Source organism: Bacillus rossius, chromosome 7, assembly GCF_032445375.1.
Source record: "Bacillus rossius redtenbacheri isolate Brsri chromosome 7, Brsri_v3, whole genome shotgun sequence".
Lineage (NCBI taxonomy): Eukaryota > Metazoa > Arthropoda > Insecta > Phasmatodea > Bacillidae > Bacillus > Bacillus rossius.
Window position 1 is genome coordinate 44176443 of NC_086335.1, and position 23630 is coordinate 44200072.

A 23630-nucleotide genomic window follows, 5' to 3' on the forward strand; every position below is an offset into this window, starting at 1 on the left:
TGATTGAAGATTGTGGTGACACATCTGAGGCTGACATGATTGAGTACTGTACTGAAGCACCTAAAGCAGGCAAGATCGAAGACTATGATGGCGGTCTGAGACCAAAACGATGGAAACGACGTAATAAAATAAATTATCCTGATCAAGTTTGTGGTGCTGACATGATTGAAGACTGTGGTGACACATCAGAAGCTGGCGTGAACGAAGACTGTGCTGACACATCTAAGGCTGACATGATTGAGTACTGTGCTGAAGCACCAAAAGCATGCAAGAGTGAAGACTGTGATGGTGGTTTGAGACCAAAACGATGGAAACGTTGTAATAAAATAAATTATCCTGATCAAGCTTGTGATAATCACTGGCACGATGACGAAAGTGACCTTGAGGTTGGTGTTAAAACGATAGACACCAGAGATAATAATATTTATTATAAACATGCAAGGATGATGAACGCAGCAGAAGAGTTTGATTATACCTCATGGGAAGATCCTAACATATTGGTTGACAGGCTACGACTACTACATGGATCGCTTTGTGCAGGAAACTATTCGAACATTAAAGAAATATCCTTCATACTCAAAGAACTGAGGGAAGCTGGTTACATACAATAATGGCTTAAATTAAATGTATGTGTATAAACTTGAAGATAAATTAATATATTTTCTTTCCAAATGGTATCTACGATTTATCGAAATCTGATTTCTAAATAAAACTTATAACTTAAAGGTGCAAAATACGTTACCACTGCCAGTCAAAATGTATACTAATAAAGACATGTTAGTAATCATGCCAAGTTCGATAAGAAAAGTAATTGGAATCAGTTGGAAGCTATTGAAGATGGAGCTCTTGGAACAATTGGAGCCTTTTGAAGCATTTGGAGCCTTTTGGAGCTGTTGGATCCATTTGGAGCTGTGTTAAGCATTTGGAGCCTTTTTTGGAGCAGTTGGAGCATTTGGAGTCATTTGGAGCATTTGGAGCTGTCAAGCATTTGGAGCCTTTTGGAGCTGTTTGAGTCATTTGGAGCATTTGGAGCCATTTGGAGCTGTGTTAAGCATTTGGAGCCTTTTGGAGCTGTTGTAGCATTTGGAGTCTTTTGAAGCATTTGGAGCCATTTGGAGACATTTGGAGCATTTGGAGCCGTTTGGAGCATTTGGAGCCATTTGGAGCTGTCAAGCATTCGGAGCCTTTTTTTGGAGCTGTTGGAGCATTTGGAGACATTTGGAGCATTTGGAGCCGTTTGGAGCATTTGGAGCCATTTGGAGCTGTCAAGCATTCGGAGCCTTTTTTTGGAGCTGTTGGAGCATTTGGAGCCTTTTGAAGCATTTGGAGCATTTGGAGCCATTTGGAGCCGTTTGGAGCATTTGGAGCCATTTGGAGCTGTCAAGCATTTGGAGGCTGTCAAGCATTTGGAGGCCGTTTGGAGCTTTTGGAGCCATTTGGAGCTGTGTTAAGCATTTGGAGGCTATTGGAGCATTTGGAGCCTTTTTTTGGAGCTGTTGGAGCATTTGGAGTCTTTTGAAGCATTAGGAGTCATTTGGAGCTGTCAAGCATTTGGAGGTTGTTGGAGCTGATGGAGCCATTTGAAGGTCGTTTGGAGCATTTGGAGCCATTTGGAGCTAAGAATTAGTCGTTGCACGTCTATGCAGGGCTAAATGATTATAAGATTGCTGGCTTTCGCAAGTGATTCTGTAGTAGGATAGAAATTGAGTAATAAATATTATGTTTGTAAAAGACTTTGAGGTGTTTTATTTCTCGAACCTTACACTTTTCTGGTACTTTTTTAAAATTAAAGTTGATTTATATCGGCCAGGGATCGAACCAAGGACCTTAGACGATCTAATCAATCAGTATATAGATTACAAATTTATTTAATGAATTTTGAACTTTTTCCCGAATCTCTAGCATTACAATGGTTAGGTTAGGTTAGGTTAGCATAGATTAGCATATGGATTAGGTTAGGTTAGTTTAGTTTAGTTTAGGTTAGGTTAGGTTAGGTTAGGTTAGCATAGATTAGCATATGGATTAGGTTAGGTTAGGTTAGGTTAGGTTAGCATAGATTAGCATATGGATTAGGTTAGGTTAGGTTAGGTTAGCATAGATTAGCATATGGATTAGGTTAGGTTATGTTAGGTTAGGTTAGGTTTGGTTAGGTTAGGTTAGGTTTAGTTTAGTTTAGGTTAGGTTAGGTTAGCATAGATTAGCATATGGATTAGGTTAGGTTAGTTTAGTTTAGTTTAGTTTAGGTTAGGTTAGGTTAGGTTTGGTTAGCATAGATTAGCATATGGATTAGGCTAGGTTAGGTTAGGTTAGGTTAGCATAGATTAACAAATGGATTAGGTTAGGTTAGGTTAGGTTAGTTTAGTTTAGTTTAGTTTAGTTAAGGTTAAGTTAGGTTAGGTTAGGTTAGGTTAGGTTAGTTTAGTTTAGTTTAGTTTAGTTTAGCTTAGTTTAGTTTAGTTTAGGTTAGGTCAGGTTAGGTTAGGTTAGTTTAGTTTAGTTTAGTTAAGTTTAGTTTAGTTTAGTTTAGTTTAGTTTAGGTTAGGTTAGCATAGATTAGCATATGGATTAGGTTAGGTTAGGTTAGGTTAGGTTAGGTTAGCATAGATTAGCATATGGATTAGGTTAGGTTAGGTTAGGTTAGGTTAGGTTAGCATAGATTAGCATATGGATTAGGTTAGGTTAGTTTAGTTTAGTTTAGTTTAGTTTAGGTTAGGTTAGGTTAGCATAGATTAGCATATGGATTAGGCTAGGTTAGGTTAGGTTAGGTTAGGTTAGCATAGATTAACATATGGATTAGGTTAGGTTAGGTTAGTTTAGTTTAGTTTAGTTTAGTTTAGGTTAAGTTAGGTAAGGTTAGGTTAGGTTATTTTAGTTTAGTTTAGTTTAGCTTAGTTTAGTTTAGTTTAGTTTAGTTTAGGTTAGGTTAGGTTAGTTTAGTTTAGTTTAGTTTAGTTTAGGTTATATTAGGTTAGGTTAGCATAGATTAGCATATGGATTAGGTTAGGTTAGGTTAGGTTAGGTTAGGTTAGCATAGATTAGCATATAGATTAGGTTAGGTTAGGTTAGGTTAGGTTTTAGTTTAGTTTAGTTTAGTTTAGTTTAGGTTAGGTTAGGTCAGGTTGAGTTATGTTAGGCTAGGTTAGGTTAGGTTAGGTTATGTTAGGTTAGCATAGATTAGCATATGGATTAGGTTAGGTTATGTTAGGTTAGTTTAGTTTAGTTTGGTTTAGTTTAGTTTAGGTTAGGTTAGGTTAGGTTAGGTTAGGTTAGGTTAGCTTAGATTAGCATATGGATTAGGTTAAGTTAGGTTATGTTAGGAGAGGTTAGGTTAGGTTAGTTTAGTTTAGTTTAGGTTAGGTTAGGTTAGGTTAGGTTAGGTTAGCATAGATTAGCATATGGATTAGGTTAGGTGAGGTTAGTTTAGTTTAGTTTAGGTTAGGTTAGGTTAGGTTAGGTTAGGTTAGTTTAGTTTAGTTTAGTTTAGTTTAATTTATGTTAGGTTAGGTTAGGTTAGGTTAGGTTAGCATATGGATTAGATGACGATATCAGGTTGGCAACATCGAGGGTTGCAAGGCTAAAGGTCAGGGTCGAATTTCAATGTCAGGGTAAAATTTCAAGGTCAAGGTCAAATTTCTAGGTCAAGGTCAAAGTTCAGGGTCAAAGTCAATGTTCAAAGTCAATGTTCAAGGTCAAAGTAAATGTTCAAGGTCAATGTTCAAGGGTAAGGTCAAGGTTAAATGTCAAGGTCAAAGGTCAAGGTCAAAGGTCAAGAAGTTTTATGTCACTGAAGATGTCAAATTTTATGTTAAAATTGAAAAGTTTTCAGCAGGTTGGAAAAAAAACTTTGCAAAAATAAAACTTAATTTATTTTAATTGAAAATATATTAGAATACCTATGCTAAATATACAAATTTTTCTATAGTGTTTGGTTTCAAGGTTTTTTTACATTTATTACAATGTTCAAAGATTTTAAACAAAACATTAAATTAATCAAATAGTAGTGAGGAATTTAAATATTATTTATTGGTTAACATTTTTTATTATTATAATTTAGTTCTCAATAACTTGTCAAAATTCTGTTTTTGTTGTACACGGGTTTTAATTAACTCACATAGAAAAAAAACATGGCGTGCGAAGGAAGTACCTACGGGCTCCGACCAACAGCACTTCTCTGCTGTGAAGTATTAGGAGATCAGAACTTGAGAGGAGGTAGTAATAAAAACTTTCCGGTGCCGTTGCGCGTCGTGGAAGTACAGCGCGCCAAAACACATGGTTGCCTGGCTGTATGTATCCGGCGTTCATAACACGTGTAGAAGTAGGCTTATATTCGTTACCTCCTGGCTGTTTATTACCGCCTAATACTTTTCAGAGCGAGACGTCCTGGTGAGCTGGTCTGTCCGTCCTCCTCCGTTCGTTCGTTACGTAACGGGACACTTTTTCATGCGTGTATGGCCGGCGGAAGTGACGTAATCCAACATGGCTGATGATTGTAACGGGGCACTTTTTCGTGTGTGCATGGTCGAAGGAAGTGACATAATCCCTAATCCCCAGCCCCCAGCCCCTGTCCTCATACGAACCAAATCTATCTACTATTATATATATTATATATTATATATATATATATATACACGACTTAGTTTCATTGCAGCAGTTGTTAGATATTCAATATGATGTGTACATTCAAATATGTACTGCGTAAAATGACAACTTAAGAGTACATATAACGAATAAACTTGCTAGTTCTGAAGGAGAGCTTTTATTTAAAATATATATATATATAAATAAAAATTTCGAAGAGAGACTTCCTAGTGTAGCCGGTATGATGGTTCTGACTTCCTGAAACATTTTACACAGTTTTTCGTTTCATGGTCCATAGAACCCAAAATCATAGTGGACATATACAAGTTAAAATCCACAAGTCCATAAACCAAAGTAATGGAAAAGTTGATTTTTATAAAATGTTGGCACACATGTATAGTACCGACACTTGTTTAATGTTATGTATAATACTAATAATTTTGTGCACAAAAAATTAATGACACTTATTTTCCAAACTGCGAAAATAAAAAGCTGAACTTAATGGATTATCCTAGTAAGCCCACGGTATTATTGGCAGTATTATTCTGCAAGAAAATATAAATGAAGATTTTGCTTATAGGCTACAGAAAATGTATCTAAGTTACTTTTGGGTAGTTGTAGGAACATGAAAGATTTCTGGAAGCTCTCCGCAAATATAAATAAATGCTAAATGAAGGACAAATGAACTTATTATTTTAAAGAAAAAAACTTTAAAAAACCCGACCCTGAGGGACTACAACCATTCATGGGCGTAGTCCCTCACAATGCTCCATTTTTGCGAAAATGTTGGGCACGTCCACTCAAAAATAATTTAAATATCTTTAAACATATCCGCCCAGTAAAATCCCGTGAATCTCTGGCTGTTCCCAGAGAACCGACAGATGTTGCTCATTCTCTGAACATGATAACTGCTAATGTGCCTGCGATGGATGATAGCATCATATTTATTTTTAAAACTGCTACATCTGATAATGTCATCGCAGCTGTGTCATCGCAGCTGTTCCCAGCCCGGGTGGGAAATAAGTGCATTATTCACCAGAACCATAACAAATGAGGAAGAGAGACATTAATTAGTATGAAATTGAGCATATGCAATTATGGAAGCTTTAAGGAAACTGATGCATTACTTGCTATGACATAACTTTCAGCTTGTCTATGACCACAAATCGATATCTTTCATGTTTGATGACCGACAAGCCAACCAAAATTAAAAACGACAACATTACAAGAAAGCCACTGAATCGTCGTGTTTCAGTCATGACATTCTCAATCGTCATGGGAAGTAAATACTGTTGCAGATGCCTTAGCATAATCTGTGATATTTTCAACCAAACAATCATCAGCATATATTCACGATTAACTGTACCAACCTGATGTGAAATGTACGGCCCAGATTATGAGGTGTTGTAAATTCACTACCATACTATATTGATGGCATTCGCAACATGACTAGAACATTCCCTGTTTGTGCAGAAATGAAGTTTGTAGTTTTACTAAAACGACCCAGGCAAGTGTGTTAATGCAGCCAACCCCTTAACCAGCCTCTATTTTCAAAGCCAAAAAAAAATCGCTATTTGCAAACACATTTGTTGATGACTACTCAAATTCATAATTTTCTTTCCGATGTACTGACATGACTTCATCTAGTATAATCAAATGTTTGTGTAAACATTTCTCTATTGTTTTCTTGCGAGCATATATACATTCAGTTCAAAGTTCATAACTCATATTATACTACCTAAAAACATTTCTACATTCAAGAGTAATTGCTACATCTGGCTACAATTCTCAGGGAAATGATCTAACACAAATGTAATTATTTAGAAAGTGGCTATGCTAGATCTAAATTAAAGATGGTTGAAAGGATCTCAATGGTAAATCTTCCACATAGATGCATTACACTCGATTCGTCTACTGTGTACAACAACAACCGATACACTCTAAATATGAAAATGTCAGAACTACTATATTTGGAGCAGTTTTTTTACAATTTTTCAGTGAAAATCCACTGACTTGCAGAAGATTTTACCAGTTTTCATGAACGCATTTCAACTACTATCAACGGTATGCCATTTGAACATCAATTTCTATAAGGTTATCTTCTCGTGTGACTGTACCGATTAGGTGGAAAGTGCCAAGTAAACACGATCCTCTTGTATATGAAGTGGAGTTAATTGGAGTAAAGCTCACCACAATATGCTATGTTCGTCTTCCTAATGGGAAAGCAATCAATAGACACTATGCGGAGAGGAGCGCCCAGGAGGAGAGGATATCGGGATATATCCTCCCCCGAAATTCTTTGGAATAGAAGTACTTTTTGTGCTTGCATTACTTAAAATTATGTGCACCGAAAAGTCAAGTTAGTCCAAAAATATCCTCCTCAAAAAAAAGTCTTTCAGTACTCGCCAATGATGTGTAAAAAATCTAACCTCGGTAACGATCAAATTCGTGTGTTCTCATGTTACAATACGAAACTCGGACACGAAATTTAAGTAGAATTCTTTAAAATAATGCCAAGCAAGATGAATATACTGATTAAAAAAAATATTCGCCTTTCAAGTATCAACGTTTCTGGACGCGAATAACACACAATCAACTACAGTATAATAATGATGGTGTCGAAACTACTCGTTGACCTGAGCGGAATAAGCACACTCCTAAATATATGATGGGCTACTGTCAGTTTTGGATGTGGAGAATTTTGTCCATGGATTAACAAAAAAAAATGGTATTATTTTGTTCTATGTAATGCAATTGTTATTTCAAGTAAGGTGCATAGAAGCCTTTTAAATTGTTGGTTTTCAATAAACCCCCTCCCTTTTCTGTGATCCATTCAAACCGACAAATTCGGCGGTTGAATGGCCACACTCGCCTCTCATGGCGCCGACCTGAGTTTCATTCCCGGCGGGGGATAACTCTAAATTTTCGCTAGTGAGGGGGGAGGGGATGAACGCTCTTAACTTGGGTTCTAGGTTCTGAATGTAAACGTGTAAACTTGTTCACGATAACACAATACCTCATGCATTAGTTGAGAGAAGAAGCGCCGTATGTGATGTTTCTAGCAGGATGATTTGTGACTTCTACCTGTGAGGATACGAAATGAACCATGTCTTTCTCACATTCCATGAGAACTGAAAAATACCCGAGTGTATAAATCACTGAAACAATATAGTCGGGTATCCGAAGGTATGTAAGTTGGCAGGTGTCAGGACGTATAACTATAATGGATCCACAGTGGAGACTCCTGCCCTACCCCTGCGGCTCACATGAACATTTTGTAATTTAATCAAATGTAAATATATCTGTAATCTGTCCTTAATACACATCTAATATTTACCAGTTATTTTTGGTTTAGATGTAAGTCATTTGTAACTTGGCCCCGATAACGAGATTTTCGAATGCGATTACCCTATTTCATCAACATAAATGATTATTCATAGTTATAAGACATTTTTATTGGACACAGAACAATGCCAAATTTAGTGTAAACATAAAATATTTATATCTTAACAAATAATAAAGCCGTTAAGACCACATTCTGACAATTTTTATTCAAGATATTCTAATACGAACACACAATAATACTATTTCCTACTTTCCTTGTTCATTGAAATACTTTACATTTACATCTGACATAGTTAAGTGATTTGTTTTCTGCTATTGTTTTCACGTGTGACACACTATTTTACACAAAAAATATTTGAAATAAATAAAAGCCAATAAATAGTATTTAGATAAACTTTGTGTTTTGATATAATGATGACCAGAGAAATAAATCAACAAGCGGAGTATCTCTTAAACAAAATTGGTAATGCTTTCGGAATACTGTTAGGGTTTAGAAAGCTGAAAACCTCTCTCTAAAATTCTGAAGAACATGTTCTCGTAAGTTACACTGACGCCATTTCTCAATGGTGCTTTCATACACCAAACAATTCAAGTGGTGAATGACTTGTACAGTTCCTCGTGTTTTAGTAATGCAATGACTACACATTCTCCATGATGTTGTATCAGTTTAAAACAAGTTCAGTCACCCCAAGTCGTTCATTTTAGTACTCCACAAATCTAAACCCGCACCTTAACAAGCTCCTGAAGTCACGCAACTCAGTCAAGGAACTAAATATGGTAAGAGATCTTTCATTCAAAGTACGAACATGGTCAGTTAAATAACTACATACAACACAAAAATTAACGATCACTCGTCACCCATGTATCACACATCACTGTAAAAAATAAGTATTTCCACACATGTATGGTTTTTTACTTGGCACGTGTGATATAAAACAACATTCAGAGATGTTAATCAATTTAGATATCAATATCTTAATTCCTTATTTATCAAAAACAAAGATGACAGGCAGGATATTTTCACATCCCCATAATAGTGCAAAGACGTGACAGCAACTGATCGTAAAAGTATAAGTTTAACTAACAATGAAACAGATATGTAATGAAGGAAAGATTTTTAAAACAGATAAAATATGCTTAACCATGTAATATTGTATACTATGGCTAAACTGTTTAGGTAGCCATTACTACATGATGATGGCCACAATATGGCTGCTTGCAATACTCTAATAAACAGAGATTGCTTGTACAATTAAAACAACTGGCTTGTGTATGGTTTCAGCAGTATTGTTTAAAACACACCCCTATCAGTACTGATATGGAGTAAATTTTCTGTAAAAAAAAGTTCCTTTTCAGGCCCATTTTAACACACGGGAATATTACTTTCATGGTATAATAGAGTTCTCAGAGTTCAAATGTACAGTTAAATACTGAGAAAATACCCGAAAAAAAGTACTTGCGTCCTACGTAATATAGCGACAGTCGACATATGGACTGAAACAACGAATGTATCCTTCCGCCTATCCGTCGCACATGAAGAAAACCCATTTTCTGCGACTGCAATGGCGGAAAGTTGTAATTCGGAGATACAAAGCTTTCTGGAAGTTAACGAACCAAAGTCAGACTCATTGGGCCTACTACTGCCATCTCGTCCCGAGTGTGCCTGTCTATCGAAAGAAAGGTCTAGAACAGAACACACAGCTTGTTTGTCTGGCACTCGGAGAACATCTAAAGCGCGATAAATGCGTTCTTGGAAATCGACGACTGACAGCACGGAAATTATCGCTACAAGGCAAACCACGAGCTTCATTAAGCTATACTCGAATTTTAATGCGAGACTTTTTTTTTTGTTGAGGATAACGGGAAGGCACGAAACTTAAGAGGGAACTTCTACAGTTCTATTTGGAATAAATGTGAAAGAAACGACTGAGTCTTTAGGTGCGTGCATGAAGGGCTAACCACACGGGAAATCTGCGCTCGCCTATTGGCAACACTGCTGTTTTGCGAGAGTTGCACGTTTGAGAGAGAGAGAGATCTTGGTGGCGGCGGTACTCACTTTCTCCTGGATTGGCAGAAGATCGCCTGCCTCCGGTCGGACAGCAGTCGTCGGCAGTCAGCGGACACACAACACGCACCAACGTACAGCAGGGGATCTACGCCCACGCCGTCATGACGTCACGAGCTTGAGAGAAAAGGGGGGAGGGGGAGGAGGCTCCCTCCTTCAGTTACCGACCAGGGCACCGGGCCCCGCGCCGCGCATGGTCGGGCGCGAAGTTGTGAAGTGGCCGGTCGTCGCCTCAAGTGTCCGCCGTCGTCCGTGCGCGGTCCCTGCCGCAGGTCTCGCTCGTCCTCGGTGAAATGTCGTCGTCTGTGAGCTAGTCCCCCCCCTTCCACGACCACCAACCCCCCCACCACCCTCGCACCCCTCCCCACGGCCCACGCGACGTCATGACGTCATCGCGCGCATGCGCCCCGGCCCGCGGTCCGCAACCCCCGGCGCGGAATCAATAGCCTCTAGTAGCGTGAGGGGGCTGGAGGGGGGACCCCGCGCGCGCGCGCAGTCGCCCCTCGGCCCGAGGCGAGCAGCACGGCCCCCCACGGACCAATCAATAGCTCCGTCCCCGCGGCCCGCCCCGGAGACGGCCGAACCCGAGGCCTCGCGTAGGGGCCAGATCAGTGAATGGAACAATTAACAGTTATCTTTAAAAGATTTGTGCAATGGGAGTGCATGACTTGATGTAAGTTTTTGGACATACGCCATTGCGAAGAACTTTTTCTGTTGAAGAAAAACTAATAAATAAAATAAATAAATAAAAATACCCAAAAAAGACAAAAAACACACAAAATTAAGCAAACAATTGCTGTTGTCAACAAGGATATGAACACCACAAAATATTCCGAAACAGGAATATGGTCAACAAACAAAGAAAAACAAAGAAAAATGTACTAAGAGAACGAACCATATTCCTGTTTCGGAATATTTTGTGGTGTTCATATCCTTGTTGACAACAGCAATTGTTTGCTTAATTTTGTGTGTTTTTTGTCTTTTTTGGGTATTTTTATTTATTTATTTTATTTATTAGTTTTTCTTCAACAGAAAAAAATTTTCGCAATGGCGTATGTCCAAAAACTTACATCAAGTCAACAATTAACAGATTGGACACTCCGTTCAGGACAGGGCGACACTTTTACATTGTTTCGACGGGTTCTTCAACAAACGTTCAGATTTTGACCACTGAAAATTCTTATTAAATCAAAACTAAAAGTATTGGAAACAAATGTGCACCATGGATTTCATAGGAGAACCACAATGATGGATAACAAGGATGACAAGCAGATCAAGCCAAAAATTAGCTCAACTCAAAAAGACACCAACTTATTTCAGATTGTTCTCCGTGTGTTTATGTGTTCATCTTTGTTGTTCATTCTACTTAATATTACATTCTACTTAATACAACTCTAACACTGACTGACGGACAACGCACAGCTTAAAACGATGCCTCTATAAACATGAACGTTTGCATAGGCGTTTCTTATATAATGTAGGTGAGCACAAAGAAAGGATTTTGAAAATTCATCCCTTAAAGGGGTTAAATAAGGGATGAAAGTTTGCTTGGAAGTTTGTAATTTTTGAAGTCAGAGATAAGGAAATATGTGTTTAGACTTATGTTTATAAATAAAAATCAGTTGTATCAGCGTTTTTGTAAATTCATCAAAAATGAGTAAGTATCAAATACTTCCCCACCAGGCACACGGCTAGTATGTTCATAAAAATATTTTAAATCTGTCTTCCCAATTGCAAGAATCATTCAAAGAACTCAAAATGCATATTTTTATAAGAATTCGAGCTGTTAAAGTATGAATATCCGCTGAGTCACCCGTCAAAACACGTCTCAACTTTGTCTCTCGAACGGAGTGTAATTGTTCAACGTCCCGTCCACACCAAAGTACGTAATTCGAGACGGATGAGGGACGGGGGGGGGGGGGGGGTGAAACCACGTGTTGGAGCTGCGTCGGAATGCATCGGAAAGAAGAACAGAGAAAGAAGACCCGGAGAAAACCCACGAGAATCGTCTCAGCGAGACGCGAACGGTCTCCGACCACTCAGCCACCGAGACGGGGAAGCCCATTGGTAGAGGGTGGACACACTGTAAAAAGGGAAGGGGCACGTATTTTTTGCAGCAAAAAAAATTAGAGATTAACTGAGAGTGATAACACTGTAACATCCTCTGTGTTTCACGATTGATTGAGTTTCTTTCAGGTAAGTGTTTAGCTCCTCTTGGTACTCGAATCACTGCTGTTCAACGTGGAAGCAAACGCGACCTGGATGGATTGACCAAACAAAACAATAGCTTCTCTCGCAGACGGTCACCAATCACAAGGAAGAATCCTATGGCGCCGGCATTCCTTACTGTAGTATAACAAGCGTTCAGAGCGGTTTCTTCCTTGTGATCGGCGGCCGTCTGCGAGAGAAGTCGTTGAGAAAATAAAGCTGAACATTTAATGTTTTGGTGTTTATTTGATTGTTTTTAAAACTTTTTTCTTAAGTCAGCTGTTTAATGTTTTCGTTAAAATACATATTATTAAAAACATGAAACATCACGCTTGTATGGAATACATGCTTCCGGCTAACACGTGAGCAAACCGGCATTGAACATAGACTTCTTGGAAACAGAATAAATTCCTGCCGCTTTGTGTTAGAGGCAGGCGTGTTGGACTGGATGCGGGAGGAAAATTCATGCTGTAGCCAACTATGAAGAGTCCTTCCAAATGAAGCTCTCTGTAATTTTATGTAGCCGAGTTGCTGTACTTTTCTTGTTCTGTTTTTATTTAGGTTTGTTTTTTTTTTGTTTTTTTTTCGAATCCTTGAAGGGAGGAGGGGTCCGCCCCCCCCCCCCCCCCCCGGACACTCCTCCCCCCCCCCCCCACAAGTTTTGACCCTGCCGCGGGCGACAGGTGCGAGCAGTGTTGTCCTCCGCGGCTGGCGACCTAGCCCAACGCTCACGTACACCCCGGTCGAGTGGGCGGGGAAGGTAGGAGAACCAGGGAGAGGGAGAGGGGTGGATGTGGCTCGGCCGAAGGTCTCTAGTTGGAACGCTCAACATCGCGTGCGGCCGATACAAGGACGTTTCAGTGGCCGGTGATCGATGGCCCGGCCCTTGAGGATCGAGATCCGCCACGTCTTCGTGCTCCGCCCTTTGGCTATAGATCCCTCCGCCTCGCGGTGTGCTCGGCAGCAGAACTAGACTCCACAGTCCTTCGTACGGGTCGTTACCACAACGCCGAAATACCATAACGCCGAATGTCAAAATTGACCACAATGCCGACAGCTAGAAAACTGCTGTGTACCACAACTCCGAAATAACAACTGAATGAATTTGTGTGTGTTTCTTAAATGTACCTTAACGCCGAAATACCACAATCAAACCTAACCTTAACTAACCTAACTTAACCTAGTGTAATATAACCTAACTTAACTTAACCTAGCCAATCCTAGCCTAGCCTAACCTAGCCTATCCTAACCTAGTCTAACCTAACCTAGTCTAACCTAACCTTTGTGGCAGTCCTGCAATGGCATTTTTCGGCGCTAGTGTATTTCGGCGTTGTGGTAATTCGGCGTTGTGGTACACAGCAGTTTTCTAGCTGTCGGCGTTGTGGTCAATTTGGCATTTCGGCGTTGTGGTATTTCGGCGTTGTGGTGCGTCCCCCCTTCGTACTATACATTAAAAAAAACATGTGAGCGAATCTTTCAGTGATCGCCAGTGATGTGTTAACATCTAACCTCGGTAACCAGCAAATATATTCATAACACGAAACTCGTACACGAAATTTAACGTAGAGTTATTTCATGCCGAGCGTGATAAATATACGAAAATAGTGTTTTCACACTACATTACTGGAAGGCGAATCACACGTAGTTGTCGCACCCGCCGCTAGAATTCAACTATTGAATCATTCGATTTGCAAAGCGAAATGTAAACTATATAATGAAACGGCTCCGATAAAAAGCGAAAAATTTCTTGAAAAAGTTATAAACTGCGGCTTTGGACCTGATTTTCGACCAGGAATTTTATTAAAATACTGCTTATCTTGTTAAAATTCAATAAACCGTTGATACTGTAAAAGTTTCCCTTTGGCTTTGTGAACTTTGGTTTGCGCCATCCGCCACAGATAGCAGCACCGTGGTTACACAGACTTACAGACTTACACACTTACACACTTCTCCAGTCGACATGTGAGCCAACATCCTAAGCAGTACAAAGGTCAGAGTATTTGTATTCTAACCTGTCGCGAAATAAATTCGTGAATTTTTCTTTTCTCTTACTCATGACAAGGGGCAGGCATTTTTCGCGAAATAATCTGATCTTCGATTAGACTGCAACAAGGTACCTATACCCGGACCAGCGATTTCTCCCTTGTGATTTGCGGCCGTCTGAGAGAGAAGTCGTTGCCTTATTTGACCGAGCCACTCAGGATGCGTTTGCTTCCGCACTGAATTACTGTGATTGGTGGTGTAACAATCGACATGTACCTGTAAGAAACTCACCTGATAACTAGGGGCATGCATATTTCGCGAAAAGATTCCGAGACCAGCTGAGAGTTGACACACTGTAGCATCGTCTGTGTTTCGGACGTCTCGGCCGTCACATTGAATCACTTATATCTTGAAAACTTTCATTTTTATACAAACATGACTACAAATATTCAAAAAATACTCTATTTTATTTCTTTTCACTACCAATAAAATCTAATCTAACATCTCAAAATTACCTTATCGCCTATCGGTTAGCAATTTACTAACATAGTACCCAATGGAGGTTCACCCTGGAGGTTAGCTATTACTAAAATTATTAACTATAGTAATTTGGAATATAAGTGAATGTAATCCTTTTTGACACATTTTTTTTTCAGGCAACTTCAGGTACGCGTGTAGTGTTTGACCTATGTGATGTGATAAGTTAAATAATAAATATGATTTTTTTTTTGTTTTTAAAGTAAAACTGTGTAGTTTAAATAACTTTTATTTATTTGTAAACTGAAGTTGTTTTTGACTATCTGTTATTTTTATTTTATATTTACATTGTGAACTGTTTCTCTGTAAAAAAAAAATGAGACTACCATTTGAAAGCACATATTGAAAAAAATTAACTAACTATAGTTTTTTTTCTTAAGTTTAAGTGTTAACTATTTTGTTGGTTTATTCACTTTTTTAAGTGATGACTTCTATGCTTTTCTATTTATGATTATTTTTATTTGTAAAAGTAGTTTTTTTTTAACTGTGGTTAAGTGTAAGACAAGGTGTCCACTCCTTAACTTCGCAACTTGTAAAAATAATACAAATAAATACATTTAAACAAATATGACGACAAAAAACCTGCAAAAAAATCACACAGTTGTACGGCTCTACTTCATTCGTTATTCCTAGAGACCTGCAAAATTCGCGGTTTCGATGGCCTTCAGGATAGACTGGACATACCCCTGTACACTCGGGCAAATAACGCAAGTTCATTGGCTGCCGACTTGTAAGTCGTCTCAGCTGGTTTGTCTGTGATTCGATCCTTCTTTGGTTGAGGGTTTATAACTGATGGTTAGAGACCTGCAAAATTCGCGGTTTCGATTAGTCTTCAGGATAGACTGCACATACCCCTGTACGCTCGGGCAAATAACGCAAGTTCATTGGCTGCCGACTTGTAAGTCGTCTCAGCTGGTTTGTCTGTGATTCGATCCTTCTTTTGTCGAGGGTTTATAACTGGTTGAGATTCGTCCACATGAACAGTAAGCCAATAGCAAAATTATCTCAGAGGTATATGTGTTTGAATTCTAGCCTATCACCGAAAGAATCCGCGAATTTTGCAGGTCTCTACTGATGGTTGAGATTCGTCCAGATAAACAGTAAGCCAATAGCAAAATTATCTAAGAAGTATATGTGCTTGAATTCTAGCCTATCACCGAATGAATCCGCGAATTTTGCAGGTCTCTAGTTATTCCCCCTCGCCGAACACGCGAGCTTTGCACCTATAGCCACGCTCCGTTGAGTGATATCCCCTCGACTTACCCCCACCAGCTGTGGAGAAGTTTCACTTTAAAAAAAAATAAAAAAAGGTGTCAGGCATGACGGGGCATGCGACCCGGAAACTCCCTTTCTCCGCCGCGTCACACGACGACCTCCTCGGCCCACTCGGGAAGTATGCAGTATTTACGACCGACCCCCCGAGCTCGCAGTCGCCTGCTTACAAGTGCGCACTCTCCGTCACGCCCCGGGAGCCAATCACCATCGCTGGATTGTGTAGTGTGGTGGAAGGAGGGGGGGGCGAGGGGGCTGCCGAACCCCCCCCCCCCCCGCGTCACAACACGTGGAAGAGCCGAGTTGCGTGGATCACGGACATGCGCGAATCTCGGCTAACAACGGACACGAGAAAATCGTCTTGGTGTTCAGTTGGCCCAGTGGTATTTTTTCAGTGTAGATTCTTTCACGTCCCACCAATTCAATTGCATCTTTGGGGCTGATTTTCTTTAGGCTTCTGGCAACAGTTGTATCAATGCTTTAGGTGCTCAAGAAATTATTAAACAGACTTTGCTGGAAATGGCTAGGGGTATGCATATATATATATATATATATATATATATATATATATATATATATCGCGAAAATATTCAGACACTAGCTGAAAGTTAAAACTCTGTTAAAACATATGCAATTTTGACGAAGGTATAACTGTGGTAGCAGCCAATGGAAAATTGACGTAAGAAGAAGTGACGTGACTACAATTGTGTGGAGTGTGTTCTGACACCATAAAAAAAATAACTTACATGTTCACGTTGGCAAAGTTTCTTCTTTGATTACAATGAGACTGGAAATTTGGCGGTTTCGAATCACGATAGGCTAAATTTTAAACTTTCAGGTTCTTTGAGGTTCGTGTTTACTGTTGATGTTCGAATCACAGCCATTCAGTGAGGAAGCAAACGCGTCCTGATTGGCCTGGTCGAATAAGGCAATGCTTCGCTCGAATGAGGCAGTCACAAGGAAGAAACCGCTGGTGCGGGCATACCTTATTGCAGTCCAATGAGCATTCAAATTTTTTTCGCGAAAAATTACATGGGCCTAGATATGCCTCTACTAACACAGTATCGAGATTCGTATGATCCAACCATATGTTCTCTGAATAGAAAGTAAATTGTCGTAGCAGCCAACGGACAAAATACGTTGACTTGTATGTGCAGAGAGTATGTAACCTAGCCTGGCACCAGAAAATAACTCGAATTTGGCAGGTCTATACATTTAAGGACGCGTAGTTTTATATTCAGAAAGACTTATATACCAACCAAAAAAAACGCAGAAATGTTGTGATTAGCTGGAGTAGATTACCTGTATGTAAAGACCGGAAAATGTTTAGGATTCATTTCGCGATAGCATTGAAATAATTATAACCTTAGCGCTACTTCTGCTACTGACTCACAGTTTATCTGAAGGACTCTGGAGCAGTGAGATCTCTTCAACCAAAAGCGTATCGAACCACGAGTTGCCAAGTTGAGGCGTCTAACAAGTCAGCAGCCAATTAAAAAGTGACATATTCCCGAATAAGCACAGGATTTTGAAGTCTATCCTAAGGGCCACTGAATTCGCAATTTTCTCCAGTCCGTAATAATAATATCAAGCAGCTTAAAAAAAATCTAACACACGAGTTAAACACATAGAAAAAAATTAATCTCGTTAGTGATTGAAAGTAGTAGTCACGTTATCGGGAAATGGACATTTAAAAGTAAGCCACAGAATACCGAATAAGTAGGGACCGGAAAAATTCGCGGATTCAATGACCTCTAGGATAGCCTCCATTATCCTCTGCACTTCTCAAGTAAACACGCGTGTTCGTTACTAAATTGTGAGTCGTCTCCACTGGGTAGCTTGTGATTCGACGCATCTTTGGTCGATGGTCCCTCATTGGCCCAGAGAGCTCCAGTTAAACCGCGAGCCAATAGCAGAACCAGCAGAATTATACACATGTTTGAATTTCAGCCTATCATGAAATGAATCCGCGAATTTTTCCGGTCTCTACGAATAAGTGGGTGTAGATGACGGTCACGCAATACCAAAATAAAACTGTGTCGGGGAAGGGGGAAACTAAGGCCGCAGTTGTTGCGAGAACGCAGGCTTGCTCTGGAGGGGGCCAGGTCAGAAAGGAACATCTTGGCGCGCGTGACTGCGTACCGCTGGCTGCGACGAAAAGCTGAGATCGATACCAAAACAAGGTTAAAAAAAAAAGAACTGGTAAGTGTTCTTGCGTGGTCGGCATGTCGTCACAAAGGACGGCGGGGTCGGCTCCGTCCTTCCGTGAGCTCTGTTTGGACCGTGGCGGTGCGAGTCAGGCGTGTGATTTTGATTTTTGCCACGTTAAGTCAAATTGAGACCCACACACACTCTCTCTCTCTCTCTCTCTCTCTCTCTCTCTCTCTCTCTCTCTCTCTCCACACATCTCCTATTTCAATAATAAAATACGATTTGGTTATATTAGACACCTGGAAAATTCTTGTTACTTTCTGGTATCAGGATTAGCTACACAACACTTGCATACCAATAAGTCGGTGTCTATTGTCCACTGGCTACTGCCACATCATACCATTAGGACGGATTGCGTGTGATTGGGTCATTTGTATTCTGAAATTGTTGTCATTGGTCTCTGGTCCTTTTTGGTGGGTAAAAAAATTGGTTGTCTGTAAAGTCGGTTTACGGACGATAGTTTAACGTGACAACATCATAACAAAACATTGATGAAATGATTGCATACTTTTATGAGGATAAAATTGAATCATTTTTATTTTACTAATAAAAGAATAAATACTTGAAATTATACTAGCAAGCAGATTTTTAAAATGCAAGAATAATTAACCTTAATTGCCGAAATTGTTGTTGTAATAAGCAATGAAAACCACATTAACTTTTCACTTCACTTTATAAACAGTCGACGAAACAGTTCACGTGTAGATGTAAGTTGTGTGCTGCCGCTGTCTTTCTTCTCCTCGGACGCATAGGCAAATCGAGTGGAAGAGAGATAGATGCGGCGCAAGCGTACAATGAGCGTAACGGGACACCACGTAACGGAAAAATGTGCGTAACGGGACACTTTTTCGTGCGTGCAGCCGGCGTTCATCGATTTATTAGTAGGGATAGGAAAAATTCGCGGGTTCATTTCGCGACAGGCTAAAATACAAATAGTTACACCTCAGTGCTGCCTCTGCTATTGGCTCACAACTCACCTGGATGACTCTGGGCCAATTAGAAACGCCCGACCAAAGCTTTATCGAATCACAGGCTGCTACGTTGGGACGTCTCACAAGACGGCAGCCAATGGGTGGGTGGCATTTGACCGAGTGTACGTAGAACTATGGAGTTCATCCTGCAGGTCATTGAACCCGCGAATTTTTCCTATCCCTATTTATTAGACGATGTCACGTCAAAAAACTATCTATGGTCCAATGAGGACGCAGTTCACGTGTTTAATGCTGTGCAGATCAGCCTCTCTCTCCGAATAATAACGAGAATTTTTTCAGGATTTCAAGTTACACTGATAAAATTCAATGCTGATTCCTTGCATATGTGTTGTTAACATATTTGTTTAAGCAGCCGGCCCACTCAAGGGTGTGTTTTGTGTTCGTGAGCGCTGGTGCTTCTAGCGCGGTGTCGCCTCTAAGCGCGAGGCTGTGTACTGGCGCGCAGTCTCACTCGTCGTGCACAGGACAACTACGAGACTTGAACGGCAGACACTAAATTATATGGCGGGGAAATGAAGATAAAGGTGTAATGCAAGCTTGTTTTGTGCTTTCAAGATCCTGTGCCGGGAGTTTCGTGCCTAAAAAAAATATATTCTAAAAACATGCGTTTTAGCCAATTACACTCTTCAAAAATTACAGTTTAAAAACGAAACACAGAAACAGAACTTCTCATCCGTCCTCAGCGTATTATTAAAAAATGCTTTTCGTACATAAACTTCAGTCTGATATGTTGAGTAGTTTGTAAATCACGTGTTTTTTTTTCTTCTGAAGATCTACACACAGTGTGCCCGGGTAGGCGCGACCCTTAACAACATGGTGACATTGTCACGATTCTTCCTAGTGAGTTCCTTTCTAGCTGTATTTAACAAGATTCTAGCAATAACCTTTATGCAACTGTGGTTTGATTTGCAATCCAATGATTGCTAATCAGAGTGGCTTCAACTTTAGGACAGACGCCCACTTCACACACTTATACCTCCATCGTTCTGACGGTTCAACTCCACAGGAAGAGCCGGGTTATCTACACGCGGGAAGGAAACATGAACCGTACCGAGAGCGAGAAGGGAATGGCTAGCATTCGCAACAAACACGAAGAACAAGTTGTCAACAAAACAAAACAAAAAAAAATGTGAGCGAGTCTTTCAGTGATCGTCAGAGATGTGTAACATCTAGCCTCCGTAACGAGCAAAAACGAGCAAATTCGTGTGTTCTCATGTTGCAAATACACTTATAATAAGTAACGCGGACACGAATTTTAAGGAAGAATTCTTGAAAATAATGCCGACCGTGATAAATATACGCAAATTGTGTTTAAACAACATTTTTGGTCGCAAATCACACGTAGTTTTCTCATCCGCCGCTAGGATTCGTTGGCGTTGTAGCTACGTCAACTGTCGAATCATTCCATTGGCAGAGCGAAATGTTAAACTATATAATGAAACGGCTCCGATAAAAGCGAAAAAGAAACCCTTCAAATAAAATACTAAATTCCGGCTTTGGACCTGATTTTCGACAGGTAATCTTATTAAAATACTGCCCATCTTGTTAAATTTTTCGCTAAAAGATCTGAACTCCAAATAGACTGCAATACGGTATTAATGCGCCAACAGTTTATTCCTTGCAATTGGCGGCCGTCTGCAAGAGAAGGGCATTGCATTATTTTACCGGGCCACTCAGGATGCGGCTGCTTCCGCACTGAATTGCTGTGATTGGTGTTCTAACAGTAGGCATGTACCTGAAACAAACTCAACCAATCACGAAACACATACGATACTACAGGGTTTTAACACTCAGCTAGGCTCGAAATCTTCACGAAATTATGTGCCCCCACTCACCCGTTGTACCTCTAAGTCAGCTGTGAAAAATAGAAGGGAAAAAACACCTTACCTCCGAACACTTCACTATACCAATTCGCAAAAAAGAATCGACTTAATTGTTTTTTTTTTATTATTATATTTTATAACTAGTGACCGGAAAAATTCGCGTATTGATTTCGTGTTATGCTAAAATTCAAATAATTATACCTTAGTGCTGCTTCTGTCATTGGTTCACTGTTAATCTGGAGGACTGAGGGCCAATTAGAGACCCTCACTCATAGAAGTGTCGAATCACAGGCCACCCAGTCGAGAACACTCACAAGTCAGCAGCCAATGAACAGTTGGCATTTGCCCGAGTGTGTAAAGGATATCAGAGTCTATCCTGGAGGTCATTGAACCCGCGAATTTTCCGGGTCTCTATTTATAACACTATGCTGTACAATTGATTGACGATCCAAGTTTGTACAAAGTATATGTCATGTGAATGTATGTACGTGTTGTACGTCATGTAACAAAAACCCATCAATTTTACAAGTTACTAAAGTAGTGCCAATGGTTTACGTATCCTTCCGCCTCCGTTGTTCTGTCAACTTCATATTCTTGTGTTTGCAAAGTGACTTTTGGGAAATGGGTATCGCTAAAGACAGGAAAAATTTGCTGATTCATTTCACGATAGGCTAGAATATAAACCCCTTCACATTCATGCTGCTTTAGTGATTGGACGAAAACCAACCGAAGGACTCTTAGCCAATGAATAACCCTCAACAACAGAAGTATCGAATCACAAGCATCCCGTTTAACAGATGTCATGAGTTCGTAGCCAATGGGCGGGTGTTATTTGACCAAGTACTTATAGGGTCGTGGAGTCTATCCTAGAGGTCATTGAAAACGCCAATGTTTCCAGTCTATAGGTATCACTGGTGCTACTTTACTAAAATGTTACATTTGAGACAAGTTACATGACACACTCTATACTCCCTTGCAGAAATTTTTCCAGTAACATACAACCACTTACATGTGTGAAGGTCAAGATATTAGAAGTAGTAACATTTTTATATGAATTTGTTTTTGTTCACTTTTCCCACAACTTCAACCACCAGTTTACGAAAATTTGCAGCGAACAAGTACGACTTTGAAATTAAATTGTTACCCTCATGTAAAAAAAATAGTGTGAGCAACAAAACAAGTGATTTTATGCGACATAAATTTCAGATTTCAATGTGATACGAGTTTTTATTTCCACGATACGTATTTTTCTGTTGGGACTTGCGGTTTAGTCGCCACCAATAATAATTATGCATTTAATTACCTTGTCACCGATGTTCAGATAGTGTTATCTGGCAGAGCAATTCTCTGGAATAAGAATATTCTTCAGTGTTTTTCCAACATTTTTTAAGTTGTTTCACCTGAAACATGGAACAAACATCAACATTAGCAATAATTTTGCGTTCACGTAAGAACCATATAAAATTATAGTTGAAACAGTTATGTAGATACACTGTATAAACTAAAGGAGGAATCATTTCAAACTTAGAATTTAAAGTAACTAATTACAAAAATTATCAACAGAGAAAACTCATACCAACATAAGAAAGCACACACACAAAATTTTATAAACCTCAGTCCACGCTTCAGTGTATGGACAAGATCTTCAAAATGGCCAAAGATTTGTACAAAAAATACAAATACTAAATAACTACCAAGCTATAGGTTTTAAAAGGTCAGTAACATGATGTAAACGACGGTACTCAAAACCAAATATGTAGTTCCCGTCATAATAATTAGAAAGTAGAACGTGTAGGTGTACTTCATTAATCAGTAAAAATATATATATATATATCGGTCCAATATATGTCTGAACTTTATACGCCTTCACTGTAGAATATTTTTCGTACTTTTACAAGGACAGTCCTTGGAAAATCGTTGCCAACGATATCACTTGTAAAATTACAAAGCATAGCTTTGTACCATTTGCAATTTTACTGCAACAAGGTACATCCGCACCAGCGGTTTCTTCGTTGTGATTGGCGGCCTTATGCAAGTGAAGCATTGCCTTATTTTACCAGGCCATTAATAACGCGTTTGCTTCCGCAATGAATGGCTGTGATTCGCGTACCTACAGTAAACATTAACCTCAAAGAAACTGAACCAATCACGGAATACAGACGATGCTGCTACACTGTTTTAACTATCAGCTAGTATCGAATTTTTTCGCGATTAAAACATATTTCTATGCATATCTTTATTTTGGGAAAATATTTCGAGAATAGCTTAAAATTTCAATTTGGGCCTATCTTGACACGACACCGCCAAATTTCAGGGTTCTTTGTAATCAAAGAATGAACTTTGCCAACGTGCACATATAAGTTATTGTTAGGGATAGGAAAAATTCGCGGGTTCAATGACCTGCAGGATGAACTCCATAGTTCTACGTACACTCGGTCAAATACCACCCACCCATTGGCTGCCGTCTTGTGAGACGTCCCAACGTAGCAGCCTGTGATTCGATAAAGCTTTGGTCGGGCGTTTCTAATTGGTACAGTCCTGCGCCGTTTTTTTTACGCATGGCAATGGCTTCCATGCTTGCATTATGTCGCTGTGCTTCTTTTAACTGCTTTCGCT

The 23630-nt window shown here is 39.6% G+C and overlaps 1 protein-coding gene across 11 annotated transcripts in view; it reads right to left on the bottom strand.

Moving 5' to 3' along the window:
* LOC134533921 (kinesin-like protein unc-104) overlaps window positions 1-23630 on the bottom strand; it is a 191719-nt gene that overhangs the window by 131727 nt on the left and 36362 nt on the right. For 10 of the 11 annotated variants that reach the window (XM_063371726.1, XM_063371727.1, XM_063371716.1 and 7 more), the window contains exon 2: window positions 22318-22414. The gene's annotated coding sequence lies outside the window, so the exon portion shown is untranslated. Of the gene's footprint in view, window positions 1-9979; window positions 10301-22317; window positions 22415-23630 lie in introns of those variants that run through there. The other variant, XM_063371717.1, reaches the window with a different exon arrangement.